Genomic DNA, 22483 nt, shown 5'->3' on the forward strand with positions numbered 1-22483 from the left:
ATTTGTACCCCAAATTTTTTACGTTTGTTTTATTTTCCCCTCAATTATAGCTGTAGTAACTGATGGTTTGGAGGTCTGGCTGGTCGGACACTCCTTTGTATATTGGGCAGCTGAATTGATGCTTTCAGACGGGGCTCCATCTTTGGTTGGTCACGCAGGTGTCCGTTGGATTGGTGTGCGGTGTATGTTGTGGCAGGATTTGAAGCCCAAGCTACTTGGTCAGGTGCAGCTTTTTGTGTTACCTAGGATTTTGGTAATTCATCTTGGCGGTAATGATTTAGGGAAGGTGTCCACTTTGCAGCTGCGTTTTGACATCATACATGACTTACTGTGTATTATGAGGGCATGGCCGTCCTGTACAGTGATTTGGTCAGAGATCGCGCCACGATTGTTTTGGCATGGAGTGGTAACTTGCAGGGCTTTAGATGAGGCTAGAAAGAAGCTAAATTCAGCTGTGTTCAAGGTGGTGATAGCCAATGGTGGGTTTTCTGGTTAGGCATTTCAGGATCAGGTTTAGATATTTTTACCTGTTTAGGAGGTATGGGGTGCATTTGACTCAGGAAGGCTTATCTATCATTGTTGAGGATCTGTTGTGGGTGGTTGCTGGTTTGGTTTAGGTGTATGGTGGCGGTGCGTGGTTTCTGTTGTCAGACCCTCGCTTGTTGGCGGGAAAGAACGGATTATTACCTGTTGTTGGTTGAGTTTGCTAATTGGTTTGGGTGCGCTCACCTTCGATGACTGTATAACATCTGCTGGATCACCTTAACCGGGACAGCCTCACCACCCGGATGGGTGGGTTGTCAAGTGGAGGCTAAGTGGATACCTTTGTTTGGTGTTTTAGTGTTGTTACTTGGCTGGGTTTGTATTGAGCATTTTGTGTGGGCTGTTACTGCCGTTCTTTTTTGCCACCATACTCTTAATTTCTTTACTCTGCTTTATTAGATATATTAGTTTACTACTTACATATTAATAGCCGTCAAGTTTTTCTGCCAAACTCAAGTCTCCGAGTCTTTATTTTAGATGTTAGGTATAATTGTATGTCACTGGATAAGTTTAACTGGACAGCCCTCAGCCGTTAAGGGGCTTAAGATAGCTGCAGTCTGCACATGTGCAGATCAGTTTGGAGGTCTTACCTCCCCACAGACTCTAGGTCCTAGTGCATGGAGTGTATGCAGCATAGGCTACAACGCAGAGTGCTGCTGTCAGAACAAGCTTCACATTGGTGCTTGCCTTGATGAGGATGGAGGATACTCTTTTTTTTCAAAGGCAATTAAATTCTGGGCTGGTAGCGGGCAAAAGTAGTTCAAGTTCGGTCTGAGTTCAAGTTTTGGAAAAGCAGAATAGGCAAGTCACAATCCATGTGTGATTGAGGAGATGTGATATACCAAGATATATCCAAACAGGCGCTACTCAGAGCTGGTTTTCCTAGCAGCTGTTTTTTAGGAGATAGTCACTCTCCACACAATAGAAATACACAAAAACGACAAAGTAACAGCGCTTGTAATAATAATTTGTATGAACAATACTGTATCTAGGTAATCTAAAAATTCTATTTATTAAAAAATAAATGATTAAAAATGCATAAGAAATGTAGCTGACTTTCAAACATTTACTGTATACAACCTGTTAAGAACATGGTTATTCAAACAACCAGCAACAAATTTTGATAATACCGTGCAACTTTATGATAACGTCCTCCTTTTTAGATCATATAGCAGGGACTTTTTTGAAAAAGCTGTCCCTAAGACAGCGAAACGCGTCAGACTGCTCCTCCTTGATCTAAGGGACTCTGTGGATTTTCATATTGGCTACCCACTGGATGAATTTGGATACATCTGGTCCAAGAAATAGAGGTTAGAGGGACTCCAATAAATGCGTTGTAATCCTGTGCCACATCGGTGTTATATCGGATGAAGAGGGTCTTCGCTAAAAAGGATCTTTCCCTTCATAATTACCTCAGGACCGGTAAATATCAATAACGTTGGGGACTTCGGCCATTGGTTCATAACCTTAAAAAACGTTTTATACTGGACTTTAATCCACAGAACTGCACAAAAAGTCCCTGCTGTATGATCTAAAAAGGAGGACGTTATCATAAAGTTGCACGGTATTATCAAAATTTGTTGCTGGTTGTTTGAATAACCATGTTCTTAACAGGTTGTATACAGTAAATGTTTGAAAGTCAGCTACATTTCTTATGCATTTTTAATCATTTATTTTTTAATAAATAGAATTTTTAGATTACCTAGATACAGTATTGTTCATACAAATTATTATTACAAGCGCTGTTACTTTGTCGTTTTTGTGTAAGTCACAATCCATGTTCAGGGCAGACAGCAAACAGAAGTGCAATCGAGCTGGGGTCAGATAAGGGGAATGCCGAATAGTCAGAAGACAATCAGGGTCAGGCAACAGGAGATCAAACAGAAAAAATAGCAGGCTCAACCCAATCAAAGGGGCAGACAATGAATAAGCTCCAATGAAGAGTAGAGTAAACTAGTTCCTACTTGATCAGTTCTCAGCTGAGCATCCCCCTAGCCACTGGCTGAGTATTCAGAAGTTCGTCCATGACGTCACCCTGCCTGGTTCTCAGCCACAGGATTTACCAGGCTTATACATCTGGTCTTTTTTCTCAGGTGCCTTTTCCAAATAGACACTCATCCATAGTGTAGAATGCTCACAACAATATTTAGTTATAATAATAGTAAAAAATGTTGCACATACATTAGGAAACCTTCAAAAAAAGTGTTTATCTGATAATGACAAATTAGTCTAGTTGTTCCCCTTTCAATCCAAAAGTTCTCAAATATTGTTTATTCTGTGGAGGAATTTCCAAGGATTTGTTACATAATTATTGGGTAATATCCAACGAAAAGGTTATCCCATTTTATCTTAGTGATTCAGTTTGTAGGCTTTATCAGGGAAAGTCAAGATGTATACAGCTTTGATAGAGTAGCATATGCACCAGTTTTTTGTCTTGAAAAACAGTAGTCTATGCACAGGGCCGGATTAACAATGGGGCGGATGGAGCTGCAGCTCCAGGCCCCCCATTGAAAATAGGCCCACAGACCGCTGTAGTGAAGGGGCCCTTAAACGCGAGCATTACAATGAGTCACACTGACTTATTGTTAATGCCGCTGCCAGCGCTGCGCCTGCCGCAAGCCCAGACTGTACATTCAAGTATCGGCCAGAGCGGGAGGAGGAGCCGCTCTCCCTTCTCCTCTCGAGTGCCTCCTCCCCCCAGCCTATTAGTGATGCTGCTGTGCTGAGTGACGTGAGGGGGGGAGGAGCCGTTCTCCTCTCCACTCTCAGTTCCCTCCCTTCCCAGACTCAGGGGGATATTTAATAAACGTGTGGGTAGGTGCAAGAGAGTACCGCGGTATGTGCTGACGGACGACCGCTGGTATGTGTGCATGCGCAATTTCCCTTCTCAGCCGGCTACCTCTATTCTTGTCTGTCAGCCAAGTGAGGGATGGTGGGGAGGTGGTGGGCCCTAGAGCCAGCTGCTCGCTGGCTGTTAATGTATAATACTGGGCACTTCTGGGTGGGATTGAGAGACGGAGGGAGCAGCAGTGTGTGCCTGTCCTCTGCGCTGTTCTTCTCTGAAGGTGGGGAGAAGCCAGCTTCTGCTCCGGGAGAGGAGGTACATCTAATTTAACAACCCTATCAGCAATACTCTTGCCTCTAGTATAACTCGGAAGTAAACGTGTATCTCTCAAAGACGGTAGATCACTATCTGTGTTTATTATAGACGAGAGATTTTTTGCTTGTTCAGCGATATTGTCAGTAGCGGTTGTGTATCTGTTTACCCACGGAATACGTGCAGATACTACACCGCTATTAGACGACAGGGGCCTAGTCTGTGTCACCAATGAATCCCTAGAATTATTCAGGGCCTTATTCCTGCTGCTTAGTAATTAATTTCTGGGATAACCCCTCAGCACAAATTATCAAACATCTGATCCATAGCCGTCTCAACCTCCGTCTCGTCAGTTTATGTGTTTGAAACTGCTATATGCATTAACATGATATTAATGATATTCTAGTACATTGCACAGTGTTTTAGAATTGTGGTGCTCCATATATTATTGTATTTTGTATTTGGTGAAGGTTTATACAATTATTTGTTTATTGTTCAGCATTCTCTAGCAACGGAAGTTGCGCCTTCCTATTGGCTTACCTGGTCCAGGCGCCGTCTGCTGACGTTCAGTTTCTGTGTAGGAGCAGCGGCTGGGCGGGAGCAGCGTCGCGGGACAGGTGATCTTTGTTAACATAATGGGTGGGATTCAATTCTTTTCACCCCTTTCCACACTCGTTCTGTTTCTGCCGTCAGGGACGTTGTATCATTATTTCAGCTCGCTACCCCCGGAGTAGTGAGGCACCAAACCCTTTACACAGTAAACCTGATTACTATGGGCGCAATATGCGCGATAACGGAGATCATTTTAGAAAGGAAATTGGGCGTGATATATCATTTGAATCTCACCCAATGACTGTTTGTTTGTGGATATATATTGTCTGTTTGATGTTGTATTTTTTAATGTTTGTCCCTGACGAGGGGTGAATACCCGAAACGGCGTAGGACGCAATAAAGAAAGCTGATATTAACTTTATCAAGTCTGTGAAGTGCCGCTATATCTTGCTGTTTACATTCACGCCACATTCGTAACCTATGGAGGGCACCCCAGCCGGTATCTGGAGTATCCCAAAGTGAGTGCCGGGCTTGTTTGGCTGTTATATGTGTGTATATACACACACACACACACACACACACACACACACACACACACACACACACACACACACACACACGTGCGAAGACACCGGCATTGCATTATGGTCTACTTTACCCCTCTCCGTCCAGAACATAGACTGCTATGTCCCAGGTGAGCAGTCTTATGTCCCAGAGCAAGGGGTGGAGGAGGTAGTCCGATACCCGGCGAAGGGGGGAAGTCTGGAGCGGCACGCCTGTGTCGGCGTCTGCGCACACACACATATATATATATATATATATATATATACACACCATATAGAGTATACAACACATATATATATATGTATATATATATATATATATACACATACATATATACCATATAGAGTATACAGTATATATACACACAGAGACACGTTAGATCCAGCTCTGAATCAAGCCCATTATGTGTGTATGTCAGCATACATTCCTATGGGAATGTAGTGCCGACATTTCAGGTACAGAAGTAATGAGAGCAGGTAAACACCTAGGGACAGGGACGTAGCCAGAACTTTGTGGGCCCCATAGCAACATTTTGCAGGGTCCCCTGTCCCAATGCTTCTAGAGAGACACTTTTCTGCAAGTTGTTAATTTTTTGCCCCATAATAGTGCCCTAGTTTATTTTATGAACACTAGTAGTGCCCTACTTGATGTTATGACACATTGCAGGTCTGCCAGTACACATTATACAACACAGCACCCACAATTCACATTATGAAATACAGTGCCCCCGTTCATATTACATAATAATGCCCTTCAGTACATTTTATACCACATTACAATGATATATTGTAGGCCCCAAGTAAAGTTTATAAGGGCCCCTATGCCAGACCCAATGGTGCAAAATGTATATAACAAATGTATCTGTGACAGAGAAGGTGGCCCATCCATGCACTATGGTAGCTATGCCCTTGCCTAGGGACCAGACTACAAATTATAGGTAAAGTCAAGACACAATAATGTATATAAAGACTAAGAGGAGGGGGAATGATAATGTGCACACAGTACAAACTAGGAGGGAAAGAGGGCAGACTACAGCATATACAGACTACGGGAGCACACTAACATATATACAGACTAGAAGGGGAAGGGGAGCACACTACAGTATATATAGACTACGGGGGCACACTAACATATATACAGACTAGAAGGGGAAGGGGAGCACACTACAGTATATATAGACTACGGGGGCACACTAACATATATACAGACTAGAAGGGGAAGGGGAGCACACTACAGTATATATAGACTACGGGGGCACACTAACATATATACAGACTAGAAGGGGAAGGGGAGCACACTACAGTATATATAGACTACGGGGGCACACTAACATATATACAGACTAGAAGGGGAAGGGGAGCACACTACAGTACATACAGACTACGGGGGCACACTAACATATATACAGACTAGAAGGGGAAGGGGAGCACACTACAGTATATACAGACTGGGGGGGCACACTATAGTATATATAGACTAGGGAGGGGGGCACCCTGACGTATATACAGACTAGTAGGGGAGTGTGGGGGGGGGGGGGCACACAAATACATATACACACTAAGAGGGAAGGGGGCACGCTAATTGGTAACGCCTAGATCCCCTTTGCCGAGAGGACCTTTCCCATCCCAAAATGCACTGGGTCAACGTCACCATCTATTGGGAATAGTAACCTGTGGTGAGCAAAGTAAGACTCCAGTCCCAAAGTGTGGCGAGTGTACAATTGAGACAAAAAAAACCCCCAGAAAATAACTTGCAACAAACCTAGATTGGAGAAAAAATTAAAATGATGTAACAGCATAAGACAACCTCCGCCCTCACCTGATGTCACATCAGGGTCCTTAAGGCGATGGGGATATAGATTCTACCCACACTTATGCATATACAGGCTAGGAGAGGAGGAGACACAATGATGTATATACAGAGCGGGAGGGGGCACACTAATGCATATACTGTTAAGGACCCACTCCTTTTTAGTGGCCATGCCCCCTTTTTTGGCGCGCGCAACAGTACTTCTGTTTCATTTCACATACCCCCACTTCAAAATTCCTACTTCGACGTCCACTGGGATGATTGTCCAGAAAGTGAACATAAAGTCCCATATCACACGCTTTTAAAAATGTTTTCCTTTTAAACTGGTCTGTTAAGAAATTGTTGTTATATGAAAACTTAATTGCTTAGTAGCAATGCCTTACCCTATAACTTAAGACCCACTAAAATCTTGGTATTTTGGAGAAGTATGTCATTTGTATTTGTGTAGCGGTCCCGTGCATCACGGAGAATCACCAACTGTATGTATGAGTGTATGTGTCTGTTGCTCTGCTCCTCTATTAAGTTGTTGAAGGTAGGCACTAGCTATGACCTCCATGAGATAGCCACACCCATGGCACAGGCCACACCCCCTATTTAGACCACCCCCACCACAGCGCTTGTCACACCTCCTGCCAAGGCACGCAATAGGCCTTTCATAAATTTCAGTTCCAGGCCCATGTGGACCTTAATCTGGCACTGTCTATGCACCAGGCTGACAATAGGGGATATCCAGCGTCAGTCAGGTTGACTGGGGAAACGCTTACTGTCCATTTTTGGTGGGACAATGTTTAGAAACACCCAGATCTTTACACACGCTACCTGCATTGCAGGTGTTTGCAGGTGCGAGTGCAGAGAACCGTCAGCCAGTCTGACACATTGGATGTCAGTAATATTTATTTAGTACTAGCTATTTATATAGCGTGCACATATTCCACAGACTTCAGAGAATATTTGCCATTCACATCAGTCCCTGCCCCAGTGTAGCTTATACACTTTTCCTTTTAAGGAAACCATTATCAACAAACAGAGAAACACATCAAAGTTATCCTACACCTGTTGATCTTCTGGGAGCACTTTTCATTTGCAGTGGTTGATCTTCCTTCCAACTCCAGAGGATTTGTCACAGTGATTGTCAAGATGCATCAGGACAGTGAGAGGGCTATCTTCTTTCTCTCTGTCATGGGGCCTTATTCAGGTTTGTTAGCAAACCAAACATGCAAGCAACTGGGCAAAACCATGTTGCACCGCAGGTGGGGCAGATATAACATGTGCACAGAGAGAGTTAGATTTGGGTGTGGTGTGTTCAAACTGAAATCTGAATTGCAGTGTAAAAATAAAGCAGCCAGTATTAACCCTGCGCAGAAACAATATAATCCACCCAAATCTAAATCTCTCTGCACATGCTACATCGGCCCCACCTGCACTGGGTGAGCAGCAAGGGACAGCTGCTGTGGGGTAATGGGTGTGATCACTCACCACTCGCTCGTCATGCATGGAGGGAGAGGACACTGCTTCTGCAGCTGCCTTTCTCCCCAGCGTAGCACACAGCAGAGGCCTGGTAAAGAGTACCCCCCCTCCCCACGCGCGCGCACACACACACACACACACACGCACACACACACTCGGCAGCACTGCCTAAGCCACAGCATAATTGGCAAGATGCGGCTATTTGTGGGCAGCGACTGAAGACGCCAGGGGCTGTGTCTTCCAATGCAGATTTCCTTGTCCCAGAAGAGGAGTTCTGGCTGTCATGAGTAAGCTTAGCTTATTAGATGGGCAATGACTGCTACTATCGCTGATCTGATGCTATGTCTTCAAACACACTACTAAGATCTGCAATATCGGCAGTGGGCATCTTTTTTTCTTTAGACTTTTCCCATGTATTACTATATTTTCGCATTGCTGTTGCGGCAAAAGACGCAACAGCGATGTAAATAGCATCCACCTCTGAATTTCGCCCGTAGACCTTTAACAACAGTTGATTTGTTCTTTTAAAATGTTTATTAAAAATTATGCTGTTTTTCCGTCTTTACAGCAATGTATTTATTTGCAATACTCCTCTGTAATATACAGTTTTTGCCTGGAGCATAAATGGTCAGATTAATAATGGAGGATATAATGATCCTGCTGTTTACTGACTGTACTTTTATGGCTACTAATGACCATTAAACGTGATTACTGGAGGGACTAATACAGCTTTTCATTTCTCTTACACTTCAAATTGGAAAACATTGAGGTAATTTCTCTGCTTCCATATGTGGAGTTAATAAGCTAATTGGATTGTTTAGATATTCTTTTAAACTGCTACCTATTCACAAACCAGGCTGTTACCAAGATCTTATCTCAGAGACAAGATCACCACTCAGGACTCTAACGCAGCTTTGCTTATCAGGATTTTGTCGCTTTTTATATTTTATTTTACTCATAATTGTCATTAATGTGCATTTTTTTTTTAACTCACAGGGTTTTCATCCATTTGTATGACTTTATAGTTGTTTTGTATTGTATTAATACATTTATTAAGGAATACACATTTTTTTTAGTTATTGATTGTTGTTACTAAAATTAATTTACCTATGTGTGTTAATGCTGCTTATAATTTCTTTGCTTTTTCTTTATACTGTTTTGGAAACGCAACGTCCCATTGGGCAGCTGCTTTTTTAAATTTTTATAATACATCTTTAATTATAGTCTTTTGAACACTTCAAGTTTTACATTCAAGTACTGTAGTGATGTGCACCGGAAATTTTTCGGGTTTTGTGTTTTGGTTTTGGATTCGGTTCCGCGGCCGTGTTTTGGATTCGGACGCGTTTTGGCAAAACCTCCCTGAAAATTTTTTGTCGGATTCGGGTGTGTTTTGGATACGGGTGTTTTTTTACAAAAAACCCTCAAAAACAGCTTAAATCATAGAATTTGGGGGTCATTTTGATCCCATAGTATTATTAACCTCAATAACCATAATTTACACTCATTTTCAGTCTATTTTGAACACCTCACACCTCACAATGGGGGTCATTCCGAGTTGTTCGCTCGGTATTTTTTTCTCGCAACGGAGCGATTAGTCGCTAATGCGCATGCGCAATGTCCGCAGTGCGACTGCGCCAAGTAAATTTGCTATGCAGTTAGGAATTTTACTCACGGCATTACAAGGTTTTTTCTTCGTTCTGGTGATCGGAGTGTGATTGACAGGAAGTGGGTGTTTCTGGGCGGAAACTGGCCGTTTTATGGGAGTGTGTGAAATAACGCTAACGTTTCTGGGAAAAACGCGGGAGTGGCTTGAGAAACGGAGGAGTGTCTGGGCGAACGCTGGGTGTGTTTGTGACGTCAAACCAGGAACGACAAGCACTGAACTGATCGCAGATGCCGAGTAAGTCTGGACCTACTCAGAAACTGCTAAGAAGTGTCTATTCGCAATTCTGCTAATCTTTCGTTCGCAATTTTGATATGCTAAGATTCACTCCCAGTAGGCGGCGGCTTAGCGTGTGCAAAGCTGCTAAAAGCAGCTTGCGAGCGAACAACTCGGAATGACCCCCATTATTTTTAGTCCTAAAATTTGCACCGAGGTCACTGGATGGCTAAGCTAAGCGACACAAGTGGCCGACACAAACACCTGGCCCATCTAGGAGTGGCACTGCAGTGTCAGGCAAGATGGCACTTCAAAAAAATAGTCCCCAAACAGCACATGATGCAAAGAAAAAAAGAGGCGCACCAAGGTCGCTGTGTGACTAAGCTAAGTGACACAAGTGGCCGACACAAACACCTGGCCCATCTAGGAGTGGCACTGCAGTGTCAGACAGGATGGCACTTCAAAAAAATAGTTCCCAAACAGCACATGATGCAAAGAAAAAAAGAGGCGCAATGAGGTAGCTGTGTGACTAAGCTAAGCGACCCAAGTGGCCGACACAAACACCTGTCCCATCTAGGAGTGGCAATGCAGTGTCAGACAGGATGGCAGATTTAAAAAATAGTCCCCAAACAGCACATGATGCAAAGAAAAAAAGAGGCGCACCAAGGTCGCTGTGTGACTAATCTAAGCGACACAAGTGGCCGACACAAACACCTGGCCCATCTAGGAGTGGCACTGCAGTGTCAGGCAGGATGGCACTTCAAAAAAATAGTCCCCAAACAGCACATGATGCAAAGAAAAAAAGAGGCGCACCAAGGTCGCTGTGTGACTAAGCTAAGCGACACAAGTGACCGACACAAACACCTGGCCCATCTAGGAGTGGCACTGCAGTGTCAGACAGGATGGCACTTAAAAAAATAGTCCCCAAACAGCACATGATGCAAAGAAAAAAAGAGGCGCACCAAGGTCGCTGTGTGACTAAGCTAAGCGACACAAGTGGCCGACACAAACACCTGGCCCATCTAGGAGTGGCACTGCAGTGTCAGGCAGGATGGCACTTCAAAAAAAATTGTCCCCAAACAGCACATGATGCAAAGAAAAAAAGAGGCGCACCGAGGTCACTGTGTGACTAAGCTAAGCGACACAAGTGGCCAACACAAACACCTGGCCCATCTAGGAGTGGCACTGCAGTGTCAGACAGGATGGCACTTCAAAAAAATAGTCCCCAAACAGCACATGATGCAAAGAAAAAAAGAGGCGCAATGAGGTAGCTGTGGGACTAAGCTAAGCGACCCAAGTGGCCGACACAAACACCTGGCCCATCTAGGAGTGGCACTGCAGTGTCAGACAGGATGGCAGATTTAAAAAATAGTCCCCAAACAGCACATGATGCAAAGAAAAAAAGAGGCGCACCAAGGTCGCTGTGTGACTAAGCTAAGCGACACAAGTGGCCGACACAAACACCTGGCCCATCTAGGAGTGGCACTGCAGTGTCAGGCAGGATGGCACTTCAAAAAAATAGTCCCCAAACAGCACATGATGCAAAGAAAAAAAGAGGCCCACCAAGGTCGCTGTGTGACTAAGCTAAGCGACACAAGTGGCCGACACAAACACCTGGCCCATCTAGGAGTGGCACAGCAGTGTCAGGCAGGATGGCACTTAAAAAAAATAGTCCCCAAACAGCACATGATGCAAAGAAAAAAAGAGGCGCACCAAGGTCGCTGTGTGACTAAGCTAAGCGACACAAGTGGCCGACACAAACACCTGGCCCATCTAGGAGTGGCACTGCAGTGTCAGGCAGGATGGCACTTCAAAAAAATAGTCCCCAAACAGCACATGATGAAAAGAAAAAAAGAGGCGCACCAAGGTCGCTGTGTGACTAAGCTAAGCGACACAAGTGGCCGACACAAACACCTGGCCCATCTAGGAGTGGCACTGCAGTGTCAGGCAGGATGGCACTTCAAAAAAAATTGTCCCCAAACAGCACATGATGCAAAGAAAAAAAGAGGCGCACCGAGGTCGCTGTGTGACTAAGCTAAGCGACACAAGTGGCCGACACAAACACCTGGCCCATCTAGGAGTGGCACTGCAGTGTCAGGCAGGATGGCACTTCAAAAAAATAGTCCCCAAACAGCACATGATGCAAAGAAAAAAAGAGGCGCACCAAGGTCGCTGTGTGACTAAGCTAAGCGACACAAGTGGCCGACACAAACACCTGGCCCATCTAGGAGTGGCACTGCAGTTTTCTAGCAAGAGGATGAGTGCTTCCATCCTCATGTGAATCTGAACCACTAGCCATGAACATAGGCCAGGGCCTCAGCCGTTCCTTGCCACTCCGTGCCATAAATGGCATATTGGCAAGTTTACGCTTCTCATCAGATGCTTTCAATTTTGATTTTTGGGTCATTTTACTGAACTTTTGTTTTCTGGATTTTACATGCTCTCTACTATGACATTGGGCATCGGCATTGGCAGACGACGTTGATGGCATTTCATCGTCTCGGCCATGACTAGTGGCAGCAGCTTCAGCACGAGGTGGAAGTGGATCTTGATCTTTCCCTATTTTAACCTCCACATTTTTGTTCTCCATTTTTTAATGTGTGGAATTATATGCCAGTATCAATAGCAATGGCCTACTACTATATATACTGCGCACAACTGAAATGCACCACAGGTATGGATGGATAGTATACTTGACGACACAGAGGTAGGTAGAGCAGTGGCCTTCCGTACCGTACTGCTATATATACTGGTGGTCACTGTCAGCAAACTGCAAAACTAAAATGCACCACAGGTATAGAATCTAGATGGATAGTATACTTGACGACACAGAGGTAGGTAGAGCAGTGGCCTTCTGTACCGTACTGCTATATATACTGGTGGTCACTGTCAGCAAACTGCAAAACTAAAATGCACCACAGGTATAGAATCTAGATGGATAGTATACTTGACGACACAGAGGTAGGTAGAGCAGTGGCCTTCCGTACCGTACTGCTATATATACTGGTAGTCACTGTCAGCAAACTGCAAAACTAAAATGCACCACAGGTATAGAATCTAGATGGATAGTATACTTGACGACACAGAGGTAGGTAGAGCAGTGGCCTTCCGTACCATATTGCTATATATACTGGTGGTCACACTGTCAGCAAACTGCAAAACTAAAATGCACCACAGGTATAGAATCTAGATGGATAGTATACTTGACGACACAGAGGTAGGTAGAGCAGTGGCCTGCTGCTATATATACTGGTGGTCACTGTCAGCAAAACTCTGCACTGTACTCCTCCTATATAATACTGCTGGTCCCCAGTCCCCACAATAAAGCAGTGTGAGCACAGATATATGCAGCACACTGAGCACAGATATGGAGCGTTTTTCAGGCAGACAACGTATAATACTGGTGGTCACTGGTCAGCAAAACTCTGCACTGTACTCCTCCTATATAATACTGCTGGTCCCCAGTCCCCACAATTAAGCAATAAGCACAAATATTTGCATCAACATTAATAAACAGAGAGGACGCCAGCCACGTCCTCTCCCTAACATTTCCAATGCACGAGAGAAAATGGCGGCGACGCGCGCTGCTTATATAGAATCCGAATCTCGCGAGAATCCGACAGTGGGATGATGACGTTCGGGCGCGCTCGGGTTAACCGAGCCATACGGGAGAATCCGAGTATGCCTCGGACCCGTGTAAAATGGGTGAAGTTCGGGGGGGGTTCGGTGTCCGACGAACCGACCCCGCTCATCACTAGTATATATACACATTATTTATTCCAGGATCTTTGGCTGGACATTATTCATAGTAAATCCTAAATTTCCAGTACACAATTTGGACCTGATTTGTTCGCATGCTGGGGGCCGCCCATTGCAGGGCAAGGCCACCCAGCATGCTACCCGCCGCCTCCCCCCTGCAACCACGCTGAAATTGAGGTCCCACCGCAATTTCAGTGTGATCGCAGAAAGTATGGTAGCCTCCTGCCGACGCAGCCTGGCTACGATGGCAGAAGGCCCGTCGCCATCTTTGTGATCGTAGCGGCTGCATGTGACATCATGAAGCCGCTCCGTTCATGCCCACACCATGCCCCCATTCGTGCCGCCATGCCTCCATTTCCCCGCTTCACCTCCACCTTGGAAATGGAGCGTTGCCGCCCCCTCTCGCCCCATGAACGCCTCTGCCTGATTGACAGGCAGAGGTGTTCGCATTTACTGCAGGGCGCCTGCATTAAATGCAGGCGTATGTGCAGTACGGGCCCTTCGCATGCGCTCGCACTGCCTTTGCAACTTTTGCGGTTAGAACGCGCTTGGCGATCCAGCATGAATAGGGCCCTTAGTACACAGTACTTTAATGAGGTCTCACATATAGAACACTGTCTGTCAGTGACTGCATAGTATATTAATATACACCAAAATTGCCATGTCTAACATAATTAAATACAGGCACATATACAAAAGAGTGCTGATTAAGTGCCTAATTTCAGACATGTATGCAAACCCGATAAATAAATATGCGATGGTGGGGCGCCTGCTCATGCATGTGCAGAACAGGTCTTGCATTGTCACATGCAGTTTACCTTGAGCAGAGCCGGCCCTAACTAATATGAAGCCCTAGGCAAGATTTTGGCTGGTGCCCCCTAGCTCCGCATCTGACCCTGCACCCCTTTCCCAGCACCATCACCCAATGCAGTCCTCATTTTTGTGTTCCTACCCCCTACAGTACATTTTAAATAGGAACAGTGCGCACATTCAGCGCACAGCCCAAAAAGGGGTGTGTTCTTGCTGGGAAGGGGCATGGCCACACAACAGTACCCCCATTTCAAATTACGCCACATAGTAAGGCAACTTTATTCACATTTTATCATGCGATAGCGTCCCAAATTCACGTTAAATCACACAGTAGTATCACTTTACCTTATGTACATTACTAATCACAGTAGTGCTCCTTATTCACATTATATCACATTGAATTGCTCCTTATTCACATAACACCACACCATATTGCTCTTTATTCACATTAGACCACACAGTAGTGCCTTTTTCTATACATTACACCACACAGTACACATGACGCACATCAGTAATGCATTTATACACATAATACCACACAGTAATGGCCCTTACACATATGACACACATTATTAATGTCCTTATAAACATAATGTGCCCCACACATTATCCCAACCTTTATTAATGCCCCTTACACGTATGCTGCACATTATTAATGCCCTTATACACATAATGACACACGTAAGGGGCCTAATTCAGACCTGATCGCAACAGCAAAATTGTTCTCTAATGGGCAAAACCATGTGCTGTGCAGGTGGGGTAAATATAACATGTGCAGAGAGAGCTAGCTTTGGGTGGGGTGTATTAAAATTGAAATCTAAATTGCAGTGTAAAAATAAAGCAGCCAGTATTTATCCTGCACAGAAACAAAATAACCCACCCAAATCTAACTCTCTCTGCACATGTTATATCTACGCCCCCCCCCCCCCCCCCTGCAATGCACATGGTTCTGCCCATTAATGAACAATTTTGCTGCTGTGATCAGGTCTGAATTAGGCCCAATGTCCCTTTCATATACTGTATGCCCCACATTATTAATGACACACATAGTGCCCCTTACACATATGCCGATCACTACTGCACAACCAACTTACCTGCACACAGCACTCACATGACCACTAACACTGTGACCTCTGCCATTGCTTGCATACACATGTGTCCTCATACATCTTGCCTCAATATGCCATGCAGTAGAAGATGCGTGGCGTGAGTCAGCTGGCAGCTCTGCTAACTTTGGGCGCCTTTTCTTGATGAAAATGCGTCTTATTTGCATTACTATGTGGCTAGGATGCACAAGCAGCTTCTGCTGATTAAAATGATATGCGGCATGCTTTCCAGGAATACACTGTAACATAGGATTCCATCTGCAGATACAGCCACAGTCACACACAGAATATAGGCATGCCGCATATCATTTTAATCAGGAGACTATGCAAACCACATGTTCTAGGCATTTGCCTAGTTTCATAGGTGTGCGCAGGGGGGGTGCCTGGTGCGCACAGGCACCCCCTAATGTCTGGCACCCCGATCTCACATGCCTGATGCAGCGATTGCCGAGCAGGCTGATTACTGTCCCCTCTGCGCTGCACCCTGCAGGACTGCATTACTGACCGGACGCCTGGGTTAATCAAGGGTGCCACTGCCACCGGCTTTCAAATTCCCGGCTCCACCTCCATGTACAAAAACAGCGTGATGTGATTACGTCATGCTGCTCGCACGTCCATCCGTCACATGCCCACCTCTCTCCTTCTATGCTATGCCAACGCCAGCCACTGATGAGGAGCAGCATGCAGCCAGTGTTCCTCTTAGGAAGACAAATTCAATACTGGCAGACGGCCGGCAGCAGCTTTGACACGTCACTCGTTTTTCCAGCAGCAGCAGTAACTAGTCTGCGACTGTCAGTGTCAGTGAGTGACTGACTTGTAAGTAAGCTGCTGCAGCTTGCAGGGGAAAGAGAGGGGGAGCCAGACCAGGCTGAGGAGGAGCACTGTAATTGCATGAGTGCCATCAAGGGTGTTTGGTGCACACCACAACATCTGACAATGTATCTGCTTTATTAGGATTGGTACAAAGGTGGATATTTTATATGCGTTGACCATCAATAGATGGTGCTAGACACGCCCAAAAGGCGGTGCTAGACACACCCCTCCGACGGTGCACCCCCTAATAAAATGTGCTGCGCACGCCAGTGCCTAGTTTGCCTATGCCCAGGGCCAACTCTGCCCTTGAGCCAAAGCTTGCTGTAGCTGTTTGGTGTGCGGTGCTGGACTCCATCCCAGAAAATGGGTGCTTAACGCCCGTTTTCTGGAAGTGAGGAGGTCACGATCTCCGACACAGACCTCCTCAGATCTGACTTCACCTCAGGGTTACTCAGATGGCCAATGGAGGCAGACTTGGCTTTGTAATGCCAGTATGAGGCGTCTTTTCCCTCAGATGTCTCCTGTGGCATAAGCATATGTTAACATCACTGCTGCGACCAAAGACATAGCAACGATGTGAACTTCGTCCATCTCTGAATCAGGCCATAAGTTCTTTTAATAAAAAAATCAAACGGGCCAAATGCAGATACTAAATGAACTATGCAAAACAAATTGTAGCAGCCACACTAATAATTATAATAGTATCAATGTGAGGGATCAAGATGCTCCCAGCCAATCAGAGGTGGCTGCTGAGCTTCATCATCATATTTTGCACCAAGGTTTGAGCACCAGCATGATATACATCTCCTGACAGATGCATATGTGTTGTGGTCTGCAAAGGACATATTTCAGTGAGCATGCACTTTTCTCTTACATCGTAGAGGATGCTGGGGTCCACATTAGTACCATGGGGTATAGACGGGTCCACCAGGAGCCATTGGCACTTTAAGAGTTTGAGAGTGTGGGCTGGCTCCTCCCTCTATGCCCCTCCTACCAGACTCAGTTTAGAAAATGTGCTCGGAGGAGCCAGTTACAGCTAGGGGAGCTCTACAGAGCTTCTTCTCTGGTAAAAGTTTATTTTTAGAGTTTATTATTTTACAGGGAGGCTGTTGGCAACAGCCTCCCTGCTTCGAGGGACTAAGGGGGGGAGTAGTGTCTGCCCTGCGGGGTCTGAGCCACTATCTCCGCTGACAGGACACTGAGCTCCTGAGGGGATTGAACGTTCCCCGCCACAGGGGATCGCTCACCCCGGCAGCATGCCGCCACCCCCTTACAGAGCCAGAAGATCAGTGGCGAGTAAGTCACAAGCTCCCCTAGCAAGCGGGGAGCCGGTGTGGAGATGGTGGCAACAGGGTATGGAGCGCAGTACTGACTGCGCTCTGGGGCTCAACAGTACATAGTGCGGCGCTGTGAAGGACGCCCTGAGCCAGCGCCTACACCCAACACTGACCTCTAAACCTGTCAGGGTCCCAGGATCGCTGCCAGCATAATTTCTCAGGCCAGTATAATCTCCAGATGAGCGGGAAGACAATCCATTAAGGGGGCGGAGCTTCTCCTCAGAGCGGACCCAGCAGCATTCAGCGCTATTTTCCTGCCTTAGCTTCTGCTAGATGTGTGTCGGAGTTGGGGGCTTTGTCATGTAAAAGCCCATACTTGATCTTCCATGAAGATAGAGCAGAGCTTCGGACACGTCAGCAGTTTCTTCCGAAGGTTGTGTCGGCATTTCATATCAACCAACCTATTGTGGTGCCAGTTGCTACTGACTCCTCAGTTTCATCAAAGTCCTTAGATGTTGTAAGGGCTCTAAAAATCTATGTGAGGAGGACTGCTCGTCACAGAAAATCGGACTCTCTATTTGTTCTATATGATCCCAAGAAAATTGGGTGTCCTTCTTATAAACAGACGATTTCTCGCTGGATCAAGTTCACTATCCAGCATGCGTATTCTACAGCAGGCTTGCCGTGTCCTACGTCTGTTAAGGCCCACTCTACTCGTATGGTGAGTTCTTCTTGGGCGGCTGCCCGCGGTGTCTCGGCTTTACAACTCTGCAGAGCAGCTACTTGGTCGAACACGTTCGCAAAGTTCTACAAGTTGGATACTTTGGCCTCTGAGGACCTTCAGTTTGGTCAATTGGTTCTGCAGGAGGCTCCGTGCTCTCCCTCCCATTCTGGGAGCTTTGGTACATACCCATGGTACTAATGTGGACCCCAGCATCCTCTAGGACGTAAGAGAAAATAGGATTTTAATTACCTTCCGGTAAATCCTTTTCTCGTAGTCCGTAGAGGATGCTGGGCGCCCGTCCAGCACTTCTTTATCCTGCAGTGGTTATTTAGTTCAATACTGCTTAGTTCTAGGTTAAGTACTGTTTTGTTACTTGTTAAGTAATCTTGTTCAGTCGTTGGTGATGTTACTTTCAAGCTAGTTAGCTTGGTTTGCCTTGTGTGTGAGCTGGTGTGAATCTCGCCACTACCTGTGTAAATTCCTTCTCTCGAAGATGTCCGTCTCCTCGGGCACAGTTTCTAGACTGAGTCTGTTAGGAGGAGCATAGAAGGAGGAGCCAGCCCACACTCTCAAACTCTTAAAGTGCCAATGGCTCCTAGTGGACCCGTCTATCCCTCATGATACTAATGTGGGGTGTTAACCTAGCCTACATCACAGTTCATAGCAATGCTTCTCATCTCGTTTATTTAAGGGACAGGCTCAATGGCAATAATACCTATACCAACAAGTTATTAGAGACTGCATTCCTTGAAGGGAATGGCAAGGGCGGGGGGGGGGGGGGGGAGGGGGGGGGATGTGGTAATTGTTATTGACTTTGGGCCTAATTCAGAGTTGATCGCAGCAGCAAATTTGTTAGCAGTTGAGCAAAACCATGTGCACTGCAGGGGGGGGCAGATATAACATGTGCAGAGGGATTTATGGTGCCCATACACTTGTGCGATCCCCCGCGACACGACATTGCAGGGCATCGCACCGGCAGGTCAGGTGCGATGAAATTGCACCTGAACTGTCAAAGTGATTACCATGCGATCATGCGATAGATCGCATGGTAATCACATGATGGGCACGTCACTGCCGAGTGGGAGCGGCCTCCATCTGCTCCCGGCGGGTGTCCATCGCACATCGCAGTACAATATATAGCATGTGCTTTTAAAAACACATGCGATCGCACTGCGATTCGATAAATATTAAGTGCAGCACATACTATCTTGAGACGTGAGATTCGCTCGGTGTGCCTGCGCATCGCGTCAAAAGGTACCTAAAATGTGCATACAATCCTTCAATTTCTCTCACAGATGCGGTCGAAATCGAAGGTTAGCACCGATTATCTCACAAGTGTATGGGCACCATTAGGTGGGGTGTGTTCAAACTGAAATCTAAATTGCAGTGTAAAAATAAAGCAGCCAGTATTTACTCTGCACAGAAACAAAATAACCCACCCAAATCTAACTCTCTCTGCACATGTTATATCTGTAGGGCCTGATTCAGAGTTGCACGCTAATGCATTCGCAGCCGTGATCCTGTACCCAGCTAATGTGAGAAAATATTATAATGCTCTCGCTGCCTGGAAATATATTGAGACGCACGTTGGGTGGCATCGCAAATCCAAGCAACTGCGTAATATGCAGCGGCGGACACAGATACTTTGAATAACGACTCCCTGAGACTAACCCCATGGTTGTGCAGAATGGCCGCAGGAACTGACACACTGGTGCCATGTTCTCCGTATATGAGATCACAGTTGTAGGTTTGCCCCCCAAAAAACGTTTTAACACGTACCTTTCCAAAACGCTCCCTGAATGTCAATCACTTTGCAAAATAATCCTCACTGCGAGCTACATTGCTAAGGTACCTTGGAGCGTGCATATTGCAACCATCAAGGATGCACAGTCTCCGGATAATCGCTGAACTCCGTGAATATCAACACATCGTAAATTTCTGAATCAAGTCCATAGTTTGCGTGTGCATAACTTATATTAATGATTTTTTATTATTTTAGAGTTCATGGTCATCTAACCCAGTGCTCTTACACACAAAAAGTAAAACATGATGTGTTCTAAAAAACTGCAACCATATGACAACACTCTGAACAATGCTTTCTATTATTACAAGAAAGAAAGAAAAGTGGGGGTGCAATGCCACTGTTCTAAGGGCCTAATTTAGATCTGATTGCAGCAGCAGCAGCAAATTTGTTAGCTAATGGGTAAAACAATGGGGGTAATTCAGATCTGATCGCAGCAGCAAATTTGTTAGCAGTCAGGCAAAACCATGTGCACTGCAGGGGGGGCAGATATAAAATGTGCAGAGAGAGATAGATTTGGGTGTGGTGTGTTCAAACTGAAATCTAAATTGCAGTGTAAAAATAAAGCAGCCAGTATTTACCCTGCACAGAAACAAAATAACACACCCAAATCGAACTCTCTCTGCACATGTTATATCTGCCTCCCCTGCAGTGCACATGGTTTTGCCCAACTGCTAACAAAATTCCTGCTGCGATCAACTTGGAATTACCCCCATGGTTTTGCCCAACTGCTAACAAATTTGCAGCTGCGATCAGCTCTGAATTACTCCCATGGTTTTTACCCATTAGCTAACAAATTTGCTGCTGCTGATGCTGTGAGCACATATGAATTAGGTCCTTAGAACGGTGGCATTGCATCCCCACTTTTCTTTCTTTCTTGTAATAATAGAAAGCATTGTTCACAGTGTTGTCATATGGTTGCCTCGTCTGTTACAAGCAGGTGCCTGCTGCTACAGTAGTCATCCAAGCTGCGTCGGATCTCTGGGCAGCTTATGGCACGCATGGTGCCATGCAAGCCGCTCGTTACAGAGACCAGAAAATCTCCATCCTACAACGGAGATTCCTGAGCTCTTCCCTCCCCCTAAACAGTGGCAACACACCTCCTTTTTCACAAATGGAGGCTATTGCCGCCCCCTCCCTGCCCCCCAAATGGCAGCAGACTGTCATTCACTGACAGTCTGCTGCTGCCCTACTTCTGAAGTCGCAGGACCTGCCTGCGCACACGTAGAATGGGTCCTGCGCAAAGTACTGAACATCGGTATTTTGCACATGATAGCGCAACAACAACCGCATCTGAATTACCAGTGATATGTGCTTATACCAGCTTTAAAAGTCACTAATGCATCACTTGTCAGTATGTGGCCTAAACTACTCTGCCATTACAGTCCAGGTTTTAAGGATATCCATGCATGAGCACAGGTGACTGATTAGTACCTCAGTCAATTTGATTTAACTATCTGGACTCTAGCATAACTATCCTTAAAAGCTGGACTGTAATCAGGGGGGTCACTTGGGTCATTGACACCCGATGCACTGGAAAGCCCCTTTGTGCACACCTTTAGTACGTGCACCCAAAAGGGGCGTGGCCTTCTTGCCCAACCCACCTTTTTATCACTCTGGGGACGTGCCTAGCATTCCTGGAAATGCTGGGCTCCCCCTGAAGTCTCGCCTGGCTGCACTGCCGGCTCCTACACTGTGACAAGAGCCAAGTGCTGCACGTAATGTCACAGTGCAGCACCCGACTCCCGTCACTGAGGAGGAGCCGGCATTTTGGTATCATCCCTCAGAGGGTAACACCCGGCTGCAGCCCGCACCCCTCTAGTGACGCCATTGACCTTAATAGCAGTTTGGGAATCTCTGGTGTAAAGTACAGTATGTATAACAAATGACAGCATTTGAAACAAGCTAACTGGCTTGCTGTAAAATAAACTGAAAAGATAAATTGTAACTGTAATTAAATATTACAAATTAATATGTTGGTGACAGTAAGCCATTATACAACCTGCTAGACTGTATATATAAACACCAATTAAAAAGAACAAAAGTGCATGTACTTTAGGAGTAAATGTAGAAGATGAAATTAATGAAGGGATTAGCCATAAAATGTTACTAGTCAGGACTGTGAAGTGATGTATTTATCCATTCCACCATTAAAATTTCCATCTGGATGAGCAATCTGTGCATATATATATTCTGCTGTTACAAAAATAAATCTTAGTGCTGTTAAAACAGCTAAATACATAACATTTTTGTGACTGAACAAAGTAACTAAACAAAATGTC

Source organism: Pseudophryne corroboree, chromosome 2 (genome assembly GCF_028390025.1).
Source record: "Pseudophryne corroboree isolate aPseCor3 chromosome 2, aPseCor3.hap2, whole genome shotgun sequence".
Lineage (NCBI taxonomy): Eukaryota > Metazoa > Chordata > Amphibia > Anura > Myobatrachidae > Pseudophryne > Pseudophryne corroboree.